General features: G+C 35.5%; 1 protein-coding gene across 7 annotated transcripts in view; it reads right to left on the minus strand.

The window, feature by feature from the left end:
• The window catches only part of CDH18 (cadherin 18), a 992,712-nt gene that overhangs the window by 331,643 nt on the left and 643,476 nt on the right, over positions 1-17,593 (minus strand). The window lies entirely within an intron of this gene.

Consider the following 17,593-nt stretch of genomic DNA (forward strand, 5'->3'; position numbering starts at 1 on the left):
TGAAAATTTTCGGTTTTGTGTTTATTTTATTTTTGTTAAATGTGATGCAAAATCACAACACATACATGGATTACCTGCTCCATGTGACTCACTGAACTTCACCAAAATACTCAAAATACTTTAGGGTTGAAAAACTGTCACAGATCATTAAAGCAATCAAGTAGGTAGGTACTTGAATTGCTTAGTAAGCATAAGAGACAAAAATAAAGCAGAGCAGATAGAAAGATGGCTGAAAAAAAAAAGTATGCAACTTAAACTCAGTCCATAGATGGGGATCAGATTGGCATGGCTGAGTATGAGTGAGAGAGCTTCAATTGGCTGAAGCATAGTTTGCTTGGATTTTTGTTAGTCCTACAGATAATACTCTAGGGTGTGGTCTTCACATACAGGCAAGACAGATTGTAAGCTTGGGGATGACATTACCCACAATTCTAGCAGCTATGTAAAGAAAGGTAAAAGGAACAAAAGAATGGTAGCAAAAAGATCAGGGGAAAATGCTTGGATTCTCAAATAAGAAATGTTGAAGACTCGGTCTCAGATTTTAGTACAATTGGGACAATCAAGCAAAACCTACGAAATATTTCTAGAAGAAAACAGGCAGGATTTGGGAGGGGGAAAAAAAAAGATGACCCTGAAATTAGTACTTTACAAAAACATGAAATGGTGTAGCAAGTTTTGCTGTATTTTTATATGTATGTTTCCATAGGTATTTGGAAGGAAACGTGGATTCAAGGTTATAGCTGTTCTATCTAGAAAAATATTAGATGCATAACTCTCATTTCATAAAGCTCACACCTGTATACCAACACAAACTGAAATGCAAAGCTGAATCAATTATAAAGTAGCTGACTTATCAATATAAAGACTTAAAAAATTGAATGTAAACAATTAGCCATAGCATAATTCCTTCACACAACTGAAAAAAGTTTCTATCAAGTAGGGAATGTAAAACATCTCACATGAGACTCAGAATACGGTACTCTTCTCTATCAATACGTCTTCCCATACATTTGGGTAATGATAATGCTCATTTACCAGTTGTTCAAGGATTGTATAGGATTGGAACTAGGATTTCATTTTCATTATCTAGTGAATATAACTTGAAGTTGGTAATATTCTCTGAAAGCAAAGATGTATTTTTCACTGATTTAAATTAAAATGACTCAAAAACTCTAACATAGTTTTTTTTTTGTTTTGTTTTGTTTTTTTTTTTTTAATACCATTATAGCTCCAGCATGATGAGAGCACTGGAAAGAAAGTAAAAAAAAAAAAAATAGATAAAATAAAAAAACAGATTTACTTTTTTTTCCAACAATGTACTTATAGTACAAACATGAGTCATCTAAGTTTTTCAAGTCTTACTTTGCTCATTTAACTAAAATTTGTGGCTTTGAATCATTGATTTTAATATTCTTTCCAGTCTAATAAATTATTAAAGACTCTTAATTTTCAAGTCACAGACTTCAGAAAAGAAACTTTAGTCTTTCTTCTTAGAAGGCAAATTGATGAATATATAGAAGGTGTTATCTTAATAATTTCACACCATTTGGTGTGATTTCTAAATGAAATTAACATCTTTGCCCTTTATGCTAAGTTGTTTAACAAAGCATAATTCATGAGTGAAAGTGAAGAAAGTGGCTTTTGTAATGCATTATAGATATGTAGAATGAGTGTGTTCTTTAAAATAATGATCTAGTCTGGCATTCCAAAAATATATAGATGTATTTTAATCTATATATGTATCTTTAGAATCTTCACTGTGATAATTACAAAGTGATAAATAAGGCTCTGTGGAGTGAAAGAACAAATGTAAACATTACTACTGTACTTTTGCAAGTAATCTCATTTACTGTGAGAAGACAGAACTCCAAATATAAAAATCTTGTGCTATACTTCAAGAAATCCATCCCTGCATAGACTAGAAAGAATTAAAACACAAATAATAAAAAAACATTGATTGAAACTGACACTGTAGAAATATGTTGCAGACATCTGCCATTTTTTAAGTGACATTCAAACAAACACCTTACCTACCCTCATGGAAGACTCCAATATATGAGTTCTGATAAGCAGAGCCTTTTCACCTCTGAAAACTTAGGGACCTGACACTTTCTTCTTACAGCCTTTTAGTTAGAATTTATACCAATGGCACAGCCATGTTAATTATATGTTCCAATACCCTGGAACAAATGATGGATGAATGCAGAGACAGCTGAGAAATTTTTCACAGTGTTAGTGAGGTTCTCAAGGTCCAAATGTGGTGGATGTGAGTCCAGCAGCCTTGTGGGGGAGTCCAGGGGCAGGTGCATGAATTTGAGAGTCATTCTAGCTTTACTGTTTCAATATGAGTACTTGACATTATTTCTTACTGTCTAACTTCCTTTGCTTCCCACTTCCCAAACCAGATTCTTCAGCCCTCACCAGTTTTGATGGTTGAAAAATACTTTCTCCAATAAATTTATTTGCTGCTTTCCATGGCCAAAGCTGCCACATGTTACTTGAAAACAAGAACCTTCTCTGACATAAAGCATTACTTTCATTCCAATAAAGACATAATTTCCAAATAATGCATTAAATGCAATAATGTTTAATGTAGACCTCTCTCCATTGTTCTGTTACTTAAGCTAAGTGAAACAACACTGCTTCCGGAGAGTGGCCCCTTGCTTTTGTAAATACTCCCTCTTCCAAAGTGGAGTTAATAACAGTGTACTATATGAGTCAAGAGACATGACCTCAAATGTTCATCTTGTAGAACACTGTCATATTTTGTAAGCAGTTTTTCTCTGAGCCTCACAGTTTTCATTTATGAATAAAGATTCTTAATGAATTCTCTTTGAGCATGTTCAGCTATCTAATTATTTGAATTTATGATTTAATAATTATGTATTATTTACGACTTTTCTTACTGTCACTGACTTACTCACATCACTCAAGATTAAATAGCCATTTACAGCTCTTCAATGCCTTCCTTCATTCCTGAAGGAAGGCATTCCTTCAGAGAGCTCTGAGGAAACAACATTCTCAGAGAAATGGATTCTCACATTTATCCAAAATGTTAATGCTTGTAACTTGTGCCTTCGACTGGATATTTTTACCAATTCATTCTTAACTTATAAACCTTGAATTCTAAAGAGGTCTAGAGAATGGCTTTTGTTTCTTTTCTTTTTTTTTTTAAGAAAAGCTTTCTTTGTCCTTTTTTATCTTGAAAATGTCTATAAAAACCTACTCTGCTGACATTATTTCATGAATTTATCTTTCTAGTCTCCGTATGTGAGGAGTGACATGAGATATTTCATGCATTCAAAAAATCTAGAATTATAATTGCCACCAGGATCTGAACTCTAGCATTATAGGATACATGTTAGGAATTTATCTGACATTGCATAGAGCACAACTAGCTTAAAAAGAAACTGTCAAAGAAGATAAAGTACGATAGAAAGTCCATATTTTTTGGAATTACTTTCACTGAGTTATATAAAGACATCTTGCCTGAAGAAGTAAGTACATAGCGATGGGAACATAATGCTCAATACACAGAAGGGGGGCTTTCCAACTATCAAAACTGTAAATCCATCAGATGAGAAAATTTTTCTTTGTGTCATCTTGGAAACAATGCAACTTAATATTTCAAGAGAGAAAGAGAGAGACAGAGAGAACCAGCCCAGTGGTGCAGGGCCCATGGGAGAGGGAAAGAGAATCCCAAGCAGGCTCTGCACTGTCAGCATGGGAGCCCAACACTGGACTGCATTTCACAAACCCTGAGAACATGACCTGAGCCAAAATCAAGAGTCTGAAGCTTAACCCACTGAGATACTCAGGAGCCCCAAGATTCATCATTTAAAACTATAATACTGTCAGGCAGATTTAAATATAAGAGACTTTATATTTTGTTCGAATTCTGGAGTTGCTTATATTAGGCGAAAGTTACAAATACTGAACAAGAGTCATTTTTAAGAGTAATAAATATTTATTTAATACTTACCAATCTTTGTATCTGTGTGTGTGTCTCTGAGTGAGTATTTACTTTCAGGATGGTCTAAAATCTCAAAATTATCCTGTGGGTTGGTGATAACAGGGATAACTCCCATTGCTGGCAAGATGCATTCTCAGGTACATGTCTGATGCTGCAGCTATGGTTTCCATCATTTTTGGATCCAATGATCAAAAATATCAGTATCCTTCTCTCATTTTCTGTCTAGCTCTTGATCAATTTCTGATGACACTGACTTCTGAGGTTTTGATTTACCTTCCTGCCTTTCACTCTCCATTGTTTCAATTCTCTATCAGTTTTTGCTTTTGTTTTTGTTTCCTCTCTCTCTCCCTCTCTCTCACTTAGTAATTCATCTGTTTAGGAGAATTACTCTTCTCAGTCTTTGTCAAATAGAGCTCTTGCTTACAGTCAAAATGCAAATTCTCATAAACCACAGAGATTTGTTCAGGGCTTCACCTAAATTTGTTTCAAGTTTTGTCTCTACGTTAATTGCCAAATTAGTATTTTCAATCTCAATCTGACCTTTTCAGGACTCAAGGTTTTGATATAATAAACTGCATTTGCTTAAAGTATATATTTAAATATATATAAATATATTTAAAATTATATATTTGTATACAAATGTGTATATAAAATTATATATGTATTTAAAATTATCTCAAAATATGACTCATGCTAAAATATAGTATATACATAAATCAGAATGCATTAACTTTTACATACTATGCTTTTCTGCCAGAATTATTAATATTGTAAATATTAATAATGATTATTAAGTTTCATGTAGAAAGTTATGAAAATAGGTTTGCACACAGGCTTTACTCCCTCGCATGGCTCATTCCTCTCTCTTTGCCTTAAGAGCCTTACTCTCCAAATTTTATTCAGTAATAGCTACCCTCTGAGGTCTAGACTGAAGGGTGTTTCTCCACAAAGACTTCTAGTTTTGGAAAACAATTCTCTTTGGGTCTCTTATGTTTCTGCACATTGTTTGAGTGAGTGGCATTGACAGCTTGCCTGCTGTCATTTTTTTTTTTTTTTTCCACAGATACATGTATAGCAAACAGTCTTGGAAGAAAGATAGAACATCCGCCTCCCTTTGGGGCACAAAGCCTGACTGGATTATGTCTTCGTTTAGGACAAAGATTGAAGAGGTCAGCTAGCAGACCTAATATATGACTGAGGATTCCAGAATTTAGAGTTCCTTAGTCATAACCCATAGATAATATGCGTATGGCATATACCTGGGCTGCTTCATGTTACCCCATGGTTTGTGAGGAACAAGGGGAAGTCATACCACCAATTGTGATATGGGTAATAAAGTCTTTTGTCTCTGATGCTGAGTCTCATATCTTCTGTCAGCATCTATGAAACTGTGGCAGCCTAACATGTTAGATTGATAGTCGGGTAAAATCTCAAACCCATCACTTGCAAGTCTGGATACCATAGTTCAATAGAACTGTGTGCTCCTCTAAATTACCAGAGCATTATACCATCCTGTCTTACTATGACAGAAACCAGCATTCTAATTATTAATATAGGCGTCATTTCAGTTTTCCTTTGTGTCAGTTCTTTGTTGTTTTTTGTTTTGTTTTGTTTTGTTTAGTTCTCACACCATGTCTATGTATTGCCATCTCCTGTGAGGTACCTCTCATAGTGTAGCTAATAAGTAAACATTTCTTGAGTGAAGAAATAAATGAGAAATAGACGAATTAATTCAGGGTTTGTGCTCCAAGAGTAGTATTAATATATCGAATTTCAAGTTAGAATATTTAACTGTAATTTTTTTTTACAGAAAAACTTTTTAAAAGCATGCTTTGATTTGGTTAACATTATACTTTGTTTTTCACTTCAAAGACCGTCACAACCAAAGACACAAATACTGGAAAAGAAAATTATACTGTATCAATAAAATCCTGCTTTTTCGCTTAGCTCCTTTTGCACAGGAAATTAAGAAAGCTATCCAAATACTGAGCCATGTATGTATTAGTAAACTTTGCAACGTCATATACTATGTCATTATAAGTAATATTTTATTTATAGTTCAAAATACATGTATGAACATTCCTACTATGTTGACCTAGAATAAATAAAGGAAATAAAGCAGAGACTACTATTCATGTTATAACTATTTTTTCTGTTTCAAGACAAATTATTATTGTTAGATTCAAACATATTTATATGAAATTGTTAAAAATTTTTAAATTTATTTTGAGAGAGACAGAGACATCATGAGTGGGGGAGGGTCAGAGAGAGAGGGAATCCCAAGGAGGCTCTGCACTATCAGCACAGAGCCCGGTGTCGGGCGCGAACTCACAAACTGTGACATCATGACCCGAGCTGAAATTCAGAGTTGGATACTCAACCTACTGAGCCACCCGGGTGCCCCTATATGAAGTTTTATTTTTATATTTTATGTATTCCTGAAATCACACACATCGGAGGAAAGATAATGTCCTGAAGATATATAAGAATGTAAGATGATATTCACAATACTGATCTATTTGACTACAATAGGTAATATCATGAAATTACTTCCAATTTTCATGTGGCTGATTCTACCCTTCATATGTCTGGCTAAAATTACTCCAAAAATTAGAAAATGAATATAGAAGAAAATGGTGGTACCAAATGCAACCTTTCCTTACTTATCTGCTTATGTCAGAGTAACAAATAGATATTTTGAATTTCTCCATGTCTTCTCAAATTATTTCTACCTATCACACTATTTTTTAATGTTTATTTATTTTTGAGACAGAGAGAGAGAGACAGAGCTTGAAGAGGGGAAGGGCCAGAGAGAGAGGGAGACACAGAATCGAAAGCAGGCTCCAGGCTCCGAGCTGTCAGCACAGAGCCCCATGTGGGACTTCGACTCACGAACTGTGAGATCGTGACCTGAGCCGAAGTCAGACGCTTAACCGACTGAACCACCCAGGTGCCTCCCTATCACACAATTTTTATGTTTAGTTTATATTCTTGTTATGCACACATACACACAACACTATGTATGCACATACACACAGCTAAAATGTTAGGGATTAATGAAATAACTTTCTAAAATGGTTATTCAGTTTGGTTTAAAATATCAAAAAGCACCACTGGTGCAGACTCCTAGATGTCTAAATCACTATCTGGTTTCTATCCCCGAGCACCCTATACATGTTGCTAAGCATTAAGTCCCTGCTCTCCACTTACCCAGAATAAACACTATTATTTCCTACCCTCTCTTGTGGCTTGATATCACCTCAGCACTAAGTTCTAGCCAATGGCATATAAGCATAGTTTTATCTTTCGACTTCCTGGGAAATGTCCTTAGATTCTTGACATGGGTTTTATCTATTCTTTCCCCTTCAGCCTGCCACTTGAATCCTAAATGTGATGGTTACACCTCCCTTTTGGACCAAGAGAATGAGTGCCATAGCCTGGAGATAAGAGAAGCCATGCAACTTTATCCCAGAGAACATTGTAGAGTGGAGCCTCCATATAAGCCCCAAGCTGCCTTCCTCTGAGCTCAGTTAATAGAGAAAATGTCAGACTTTTTTTTAATGCTACACCTCTTTTGTGTTTGTTACTCACAGCTGAATTTAGCCCTAATATAACGATCATTGAACTGCAGTAGTATATTCTCCAGCCTTTGGATTTCAGGGCAGGGGCTGGGATATAGGGAATAAAGTACAGAGGAAAGAGAAAACAGGAAAGGAAAATCAGGGGAGGGGGCAATGGCAAGATGATGGATGACACTCTATTCTAACTTCCAGAGGACTTATTTTTGGTGAGGGTTTTTTCTGCATCTTTTATCACAAATATTAAAATCGTGCTTTTCTCTTTTTCCTCTAAAGCAAGAAACTGTATCTCATGCTGTATCTGCGTCATTCTTGCACACAGCACTAGGCAATGCAAATGGAAGGACTGATCCTTGTCCAAGGTCTCCTTCAACACCTCTGCCTTTGAAGTCTGTCCTCTATCCGTATATAATCTCAACTCTCCGCTTGAAACTGCTTCATCCCTTTGCATCACCTCTAGGATAGAATCAAAACACTTTCAGGTGAAATTCATGGCTTTTCAATATTTGGTACCTTCCCACTTACCCCCTCACCCTCGGTGTCTGCCCAGAAAACACCTACTCGCATTCGATCATGCTGTCTCCTGACAATGCTGTGTTCTTACTAGTCTTTGTGCCTTTGTGCAAGCTGTTTCTTCTCAGTGAAAAGCCCATTCCTCTGTTTTAATGATCTGCGAATCACCAGTCCCCCAAGTCAGTCTTCAGAGCCTATCCACTCAGTTCTAAAGGTCCCCTGTTCTATTGTCATGAGGGAGTTCAGAATAAGCCACCTCAAAATATGCCACTCTAGCATAGATTATTTCAAGTTAAAGTCACTTGAAAAGCACCAGATGCAAAAGGGCACTCTGAGCTTCCCCAAAGCAGGAGATAATATCCCCATGTGAAAGAAGCCCTCCCTATAGCAGAAGGAAGCAAACATTTCTCAGCACCAAGGATGGGAAGTTGAGGTCAAGACACATCTGTAAAAACAAGCCTTGCTAAACTAACTCTTATCTTTCTAGACACATCCCTCTACCCAATTAACTAAATAGCCCAAGGCCCTTTGCCTTGTTACATTTTCACAATTTACTACTCTTGGTCCAGCCCATCAAATAAGGGTCTGGTTCTAACAGGTTTTTGTTTTTGTTTTTGTTTTTTCTTTCATTTTTTTATTTCCTTATATAGGCTCCTGTGTCACATAAAATTTATATTAAATGAATTTATATGTTTTCCTCTTGTTAATGTGTGTGGTTTTTTTTTTTTGTTTTTTTGTTTTTTTGTTTTTTTTTTTTTTTGTTTTTTTTTTTTTTGAGAGAGAGAGAGAGTTAAATAGAAAGTTTGAGGGGCAGAATAGGAGGGAAAGAGAATCCCAAGCAGGCTCCTACTGTCAGCAAGAAGTCCGACATGGGGCTCAAACTCACGAACCATGAGATCATGACCTGGGCCGAAATCAAGAGTCAGATGGCCTGACTGAGCCACCCAGGCACTCTTTTTTTTTTTTTTTTTTTGAGTAATCATTTCTCAAGTAAAATGTCTTACCTTCCCTATAAAAAGCAGGCATATGATTCTCCCTCTTTTGGGGTATTGCAGTTTCCTTAATTTACATGGAAGTTTGTTGGCTTAATTAAAATGGAACATGGAACATCATTATTCTTATTTGGATGAAAACTAAGTGTTAATTTTTTTTATGCCATATAGGTACCAAAGTTTTATGTAAACTATTGAGTCAAACCATCCTTGAATTTAAAACTGTGTTAGAGATTTCCTTAGAAAATATAAATCTATAAGGAGCCATAGCATTGTTTATCGCTAAGCAATATACTTGTGAATTTCAATGAGAAATTTTGATAAAATGTCCTAAACAGAAAAAGACGTGTAGCGTTTTTATACATACACTTAAAATACTATGTTCAAATTGTCTGACGTTTGACAGAACTTTGAATTTCTATTCAGGGTCACATTCACCCTTTACCGTTACAAGCATGCTCTTACCAATACAGCCGACTCTCTCACATCCCATTGTAAGCTTGTTAGATCTACGTGGCCACACATTCATGCTAAGGATATTCCATTACACGCTATCTGCAGGATGAAGACAGATACGTGCATGGTGTCGACACTGCTTCATGATCCACAACCTGGAATGGTTCTCAGTGTTTTTTGTTTTGTTTTGTTTTGTTTCTGTTTTTGTTTTATCCAATTGCATCACATAAACCGTGTTGTCGGTACAGTTTTTCTAGTTATAGTAAATCTGTCAAATGTTCATAAACTATTCCTAACATGACCAAGAAGACATTTTATCATAAGCCACATACTCATAAAACTCTATGCACTTTATGCACGATAATGATACTAGTTGAATACACAGTGCCTGTCACACAGCCCTGCATGCTCTGTGTCTCCTGAAATGTCTTTCACGGCTTTGGCCCTTGAAAATTGTATAGTCGTCTCTCAAACACTAGTGACATTCTTTCCTTGCAATCGCCACCACTCTACATGGGTTAGGCACTTCTCTGCACCCACAGCGCCCTGTAAACAGAGTTTTATTTTGCCCTGTAAACTTTTATCATGTATTGTGTTTTCTCAAACAGGATTAGGTCACTTAGCATAATGTCTTCAAGATTCATCCATTTTGTAGCATATAAAACATTTTCTTTCTTTCTTATGGATGAATGATATTCCAGTGTGTGTGTGTGTGTGTGTGTGTGTGTGTGTGTGTGTGTGTCCCCTACATCATCTTTATCCATACATCTATCAATGGACTTTTAAGTTTGTTGCACCTCTTGGCTGCTGTACATAATGCTGTAATGAACATCAAGTGCAGATATCCCTTCAAGGTCCTGTTTCCATTTCCTCTGAAAATATTCCAAGATGTCAGATTGCTGAATCACATGGTAGTTCTATTTTAATTTTTTGGAACTTTCACACTCTTCTCCATAGTGGCTCTACCCTCTTACATTCCCACCAATGGTACATAAAAGATTTCTTTTTCCATGTCCTTGCCAACACTTGTTATTTCTTGTCTTTTTAATAACAGCCATTCTGGAGCACCTGGGTGGTGTTAAGTGTCCAACTTCAGCTCAGGTCATGAGCTTGCAGTGCATGAGTTCAAGCCCTGTATCAGGCTGTGTGCTGACAGCTCAGAGCCTGGAGCTGCTTCCAATTCTGTGTCTTCGTCTCTTTCTGCCCCTCCCCTGCTTATGCTCTCTCTTTCAAAAATAAACACTGATTTAAAAAAAATAATAGCCATTTTAACAGGTAAGAGGTAATATCTCATTGTGGTTTTGATTTGCATTTCCCTGATTAGTGCTGTTGAGCACATTTTCATGTACTTGTTGGCCATCTGTGTCTTTTTTAGAAATATATCTATTAACTATTCAGATCCTCTACCCATGTTCAATCTGTTTCTTTGCTTTGCTAGACTTAATTGAGTTGTTTATACATTTCGGATATTAATTCCTTACTAGATATATGATTTGCAAATATTTTTTACCATTCTTTTTGTGTCTTTTCATTTTGTTGAAGGTTTCCTTTGCTGTGCTGAAATATTTTAGTTTGATGTAACCCTACTTATTTTTGCTTGTATTGTCTTTACTTTTGGTGTCAAATCCAATAAGTTATTATCAAGATCAATGTCAAGGAGCTTATTACCTCTGTTTTCTTTTTGGAATTTTGCAGTTTGGGGTCTTACATTTAAGTATTTAATACATTTTGAGCTAACTTTTGTGTATGGTATAAGACAAAGTTCTAACATTATTCATTTGCATGTGGATATCAATTTTCCCAGGTAAATGCACTGAAGAAAGATCTTTTCACCATTGTGTATTCTTGGCACTCGTGATTATTTGTTGAGTTTATTTATGGGCTCTTGATTCTTTTCCATTAATTTGTGTGTCTGTTTTTATCCAAGTAATGTGCTATTTTGATTAGTATTGTTTTGTAATATGTTTTGAAATCAGGAAATGTGATGCCTTTAGCTTTGTTCTTTCTCAAGATTGTTTGATTTTTAAGGTGTTTTATTTTCTTTCTTTCTTTTTGGTTCCATATTGATTTTAGGATTTTTTCTCTTCATGTAAAATGTCATTGCAACTTTGCTGAGGGTTACTTGCAATAAGTCTGCAGATGACTTTGGGTGGTATGGGCATTTTAGTAATATTCAGTCTCCAATGAATGAGCATGGAATGTATCTCTAATTTGTGGTTTCAATTTCTTCCACCAGTATTTTGTAGTTTTCAGTGTACAAGTTTTATCTCCTTGATTAAGTTTATTCCTGCAGTATTATTTTTGATGCTATTGTAAATGGATTTGATTGTTTTCTTAATTTCCTTTCTGGATTGTTGACAGTGCATGAGAATGCAACTAATTTTTTATGTTGGTTTTATATCTTGCAGCTTTGTTGAATTTGTTCAGTAGTTCTAAGTGCTTGTGTATGGGGGATCTGTAGGTTTTTCTATATATAAGATCACGTAAGTTGTGATTAGATATAATTTTATCTTTCCTTTATAATTTGGGTGACTTTTATATCTTTTTCTTGCCTAGTTGCTCTGAGTAGGACTTCTATTGGTATGTTAAAGAGAAGTGGTAAGAGTGGGCATTATTGTTGGGCCCTGACAGCATTCTGAGACAGAAGAGTCACAGTCCCAGCACCTGGGAATTGCCCTAAAAATTACGAGAATGTTGGACATATTGCCCAGTCTTTTCTTTCTCAGGGAGATGCTGGAAGCTTAGAGTTTCCTCCCAATTGCATGGTACTGTTCCAGGGGTAGGGATTATGGTCAGAAGGTACCACAAGTATTCCTACTACTTTTGATGTACTTGCTTTCACACTTGCCTGAGGTCCAGAAGCATCATAACTGGATTCTAGATTTCTCATAATAGGAATTTGCCTACGTATGCTTGTTGAATGACTGTCTTAATGTGAGGAAGTAGGGTCTGGAACTTCTTATCCTGCCATCTTACTGACATCACTCAGGACATTTAACTTTATATGAAATGAGTAGACACTGGAGAGTTTTGAGGAGTGTAAAACATAAACTGAATTAAAAGAACACTCTAATATCCATGGAAAGAATGGGACATGAGGGACCAATTGAACTAAATGAAGAACAGGTTTCAACAGTATTTTAGAAGTGCAAGTGAGAGATAATGGTAGCTAAATATAAGGCCCTACCATAGGAAGGAGAAAGAATTAGTGTATATGTATGTATGTGTGTGTGTGTGTGTGTATATACATATACATATATATATATATATATATATATATATATATATATATATATGGCTACACACACACACACACACACACACACACACACTAAGACTATGTGTTAGACTTCATGATGTTTGGATTGCAAGGCAGAACATTCAAAAAGAATCATAAGAGGTAAAGATTAACAGGGCAAGAATGTAGAGTTCTATTTTTGGTTAGTAAATGTGTGCTACCTCTAAGGCATCTGAAAGGAAATGTTGAGCGAGCAGTCACCTAAACTAGAGCTCAGCGGAGAAGTCAGGAAAAAATGGCATTAGCATGAGAGCAAAATACCGAAGTCACTTAAAGCCATTGGCTAATAAGATCACGTTGGAAGCAACTGAAGTTGGAAAGAGTGTAGGGCATAGGGCTCAGTATTGGGCATTCAGTATTTAGAACTAAACATAAAGGATTAGGAGCCTGTAAAAGAAATAGAAGAAAGGTGTGATTTGGTGGCAGTGGTACACATAGGTGGCAGGTGAGGTATCATGGAAGCCTACTGCACAAATATTTTAGAGGGGAGAGGATTGCACAAGCACTTAAATCACTGTATTTATTGATAAAAGACCCAGATACCATTAACCTACTTCTTACGCTGAATTTGTGTTTGTAAATATTTAGAGTACAGAAATGAACTGTTTTTTTTTTTTTTTTAAGAAATGAACATTTTGAACATACATGCCACATGATATACAATGGACTGTGTCTTTAAAGCCGTTATCTTATTTAATTAATTTTATGATCTTTTTTCTACTTGAAGATACTGAGACTCAAAGCATTGAAATAGCTTGCCTAAAAGTTGAGATATGAAGACAGTTCTATTTGAGTTCAGTGTCTTTCTCCAACAGTAGCTTTAAATAGACATGAGTTTGAGTCATTACGCCTCTCTCTCCTTGTTATTGGTCCTTGAGATGTGAGATATTTAACATCTGAAAACTTTTAGTTCCGTATGTTGGATGATATGATAGTGGGAGCTATAACCCATAAATTTCAGTTAGTATTAGAAGAGCCAAAAGAAGATAAAGTACTCTTTCTGCTTCATAATAAGCCCTTGAAATGTGGTAGTAATATTTTGTTATATGGGTATCTCACTTTAGAATTTAATTCATATTTATTTTTATTACATGTTACATTTTTTTCTATACCCACAATTTAAAGATAAAGATAGGGAAGACAATTCATTTATTATATCTAGTGAACTATTATAAAATTTAAAAAGCAAATGGATGCACTATGATAATCAATTATATACAATGTTTAGGATAAATGTGATTTTTCTCACACATTAACATTATCTATCTTTCCAACTCAGCTTAGAAAAAACCAGAGTCATACATATTCAGATGTATTCTAATAGCTTCAACGAGATAAGGAACTTACAGTATAAATGAGTCTGATTCTCTTCTCCTGGCAAACTAGGTTAAACTCTAGGAACAACTTCTACATACTTAAGGGTTTTTAAATGAAAGGATAATTTTCTTTTGTGATGTTGACTTATGATAAATAAAAAGGACATGTGGAAACTATAGAGCATCTTCTCCATCTATTTTGCTATCAGTCTCTCAGATCTAAAAAAAAGAAAGTTAATTCCAATTTTTTTAAGATATTAGAACTTTTTGAGATATTAATAAAATGAGACATTAAATATCTAATGTTTTAGGGAGCTTAGGAAGTAAAGGGTTTTACTTTTAATATCCTAAAACTCATTGAATTTTTATTTGCAATTTGCTGTATATATTTCCAGTTATTGCATTATCCTGTTTGTGCTTTTATAGCTTTTAGCAATTAGAGAATAAAGTAGGTAATATGTTTGCATAATATAATCATTCAAAAGGCCGAATATAAAATAGGGTCTCCCGGTGGTAATAAAGTCCCTGTGGACATCCCAGTTAACTCTTATAGGCTACTAAAGTATAACTTTGTTGAATCGTGTGGAAACAAAACAACAAAAATTTGTAATGTCCTCCAGAGTATTATTAGATAACATGTTGCTATGTTTACATAGGGAATTTGCCACATTGTTAATATAATAGCTACTTTGTGGTCCTATAGAGGTTTTTAGCTGATATATCTTTATTGGGAATATTCAAAAGGTGTTTATATCCAGTTTCCAAATAATTAAAAGTATATTCATAGGTCTAGATTTTTATCCTGAGAACATTTATTACTATGGTGACTTTATATTATATGCTTTTATTATAAAAGGGCTTACCTACTCATGGTAAGAAAACAAATAAATAAAAAACAATACAATTGGACATAAAGTGAAAAGCAAAAATAATAATAATTTTCTTCCTCTAACACTGAGTTCTACTTTCCATATATGCACAGTGCTGAAGATATGCATATATAGTATTGAAGATAAACTATAAAAAATAATAGCTATATCAACAAACAGAAGATAAATGGAGAATGCTTACTTAATACATTTTTTGCACTAACGAAGTCATATTGTGTTAGTATTTTGGAATTGCTTCTTGCCATAATAATAAGTGCACTTTATGTTTACTATAGACCCAACTTGTTATTTTTAACTACTGCACATCACACAATTGCAAGAGTGTACACAATTTCAATATTCAAAAAATCCTATTAATGACCATATGGACATGATATGCTTGAAAAGCAGGAACTCAAATTAGTAGACAGCAATCCTCTTTTGTTTCAAAAAGACTGATTTAAAATCTGCGAGTTTAAGTCAAAAAGAAAACCACACTTTTGGTTTATTGGCTGACAGAATGTTCTATGAAACCTGATTTGTGGGAAAAAAAAAAAAGGCAGCCTAAAGCAATAGGTCTTTATTATATTGGTTTTGTACATGTAGATAATTAAGCCCACTTAAGATGTAGTTAAATAGGAAAAAATAATGTTCACAATATTTCACCCACATCATGTTAAATTTGTAAATGATCAAAATAGAGAACAAGGTATTCGTTACGCACCTTGTCTTTCCTAGAGAAACTATATATCGATTAGCCAGATGGTAGACTTGAAAATCAAGGCTTTGGAATCAGGCTGATCTAAGTTTGAGTCTGGCTCTGTCCCTCGGCACTGGTAAAGTGGGTTATCTGAGCAAGCTAACTTCTGCTACACTGAGTTTGAAACAAGCATAACAACACTCTTCAGTATAATGCAAAAATTATTGTATGAGAAAATATCTCTGAGAGCCTGGCCTACATAGATCTCTCAAATGTAATTACTAATATCATTATTACCAGTAAAACAGTGAGCATTCTATTATTTCCTTTGGGGAGGACAACCCAACAGTTTTAAGACATCTGCCTACAGGGGTTGGACCGTGGATTCACACGTGAACACGTACATCCAAACACAACAGCCGTGAGGTCCTAAAGTTCTTTGGTTTCATGTCTGCTCTAATACCTATACTGAAACCCATGTAGTCTGTATCTCTATGTCCCATTATCCGTCCTAGGATTCAACCTTTTGTATTTATCACAGACAGCGCAAGCCATGATAGACCACAATAATGCTGCTTTGGTGGTGTATCAGAGAGGTCAGAGATATCCTTTTTTTTTTCCCATTGAAAATACTGACTTGTTGGGGCCCCTGAGTGGCTCAGTCGGTTAAGCGTCCAACTTCAGCTCAGGTCACGATCTCACGGTCCGTGAGTTCGAGCCCCGCGTCGGGCTCTGGGCTGATGGCTCAGAGCCTGGAGCCTGCTTCCGATTCTGTGTCTCCCTCTCTCTCTGCCCCTCCCCCGTTCATGCTGTGTCTCTCTCTGTCTCAAAAATAAATAAACGTTAAAAAAAAAATTAAAAAAAAAAAGAAAATACTGACTTGCCTTGTACATTTGTGAAAACTGACACCCTGTCCCTCATACAATAGCTAATTTAAAAAGTGAGAATTTTAATAATGGTTCCCATAGAGGCATTTGGGCCAACCCGGATACATGTGTTCTTGTCCAATAATCAATGGCAACTGGCCTTGAAGACCATTAATAACGCAACTTTTAAACAGAATCACCACAGAATTATCTGATATAAAACTCAATGCGCACATAAACATTGCTTTCATACCGTACTGACTTTCGCTGAAAAGCAGGAAGTACAAAAACACGATTGAGGAAAGACGACAAACCAACAAACAAAATTACCAATGTCTTTTCCCATAAAACTATGAGAGGCAAATGTGTGAATCTGCTGGGGCTATTATAACCAAATACCATAGGCTAGGTGGCTTAACCAACAGAAGTCCAAGACCAAGAATCTAGCTGATTCAGTTTCTGGTACAGGCTCTCTTCCTAGTCTGTAGTCTGCTTCCTTCTCCATATGCCTCACATCCCCTTTCCCGGTTTTGTGCACACAAGGAGAGAGTGAGAGAGAACAGCTTTCTGGTATCTTTTTTTTCATATAAGTACAGTAAACGTATAAGGTCAGGCTCCTATACTTATGGCCTCATTTAACCTTCATTAGTTCCTTAGATGCCCACCCCCAAATACAGACACACTGGGGATTAAGGCTTCATCATATGAATTTGAGGAAACACATTTAGTCTCTAACAACAAATAATCCCTAGAATCTATATGTAAGAGCTTCCAAAACCTATAGAGATGAGCTAAAGTAAATTCCATATGCTATCTGGGAAGGAATGGAGGCAAAGAACATTGAAAGAGATGTCAAAAGCATGTGGATTCATTAACAGTAAATGTCAGCGAAAATAAACTATGTGAGAATGAGTATACGTGCCCAGGTGAAAAACCTTATCTGCAGTGGATTATTGGGTGGAAGGAAGGTGTCAGGTTGGCTGAAAAACCTCCCTGGACTCAGTATAATTTAGAAAAATCAGAGAAGGCAAG

Source organism: Panthera pardus, unplaced genomic scaffold (genome assembly GCF_024362965.1).
Source record: "Panthera pardus isolate Hobbes unplaced genomic scaffold, ASM2436296v1 HiC_scaffold_2, whole genome shotgun sequence".
NCBI lineage: Eukaryota > Metazoa > Chordata > Mammalia > Carnivora > Felidae > Panthera > Panthera pardus.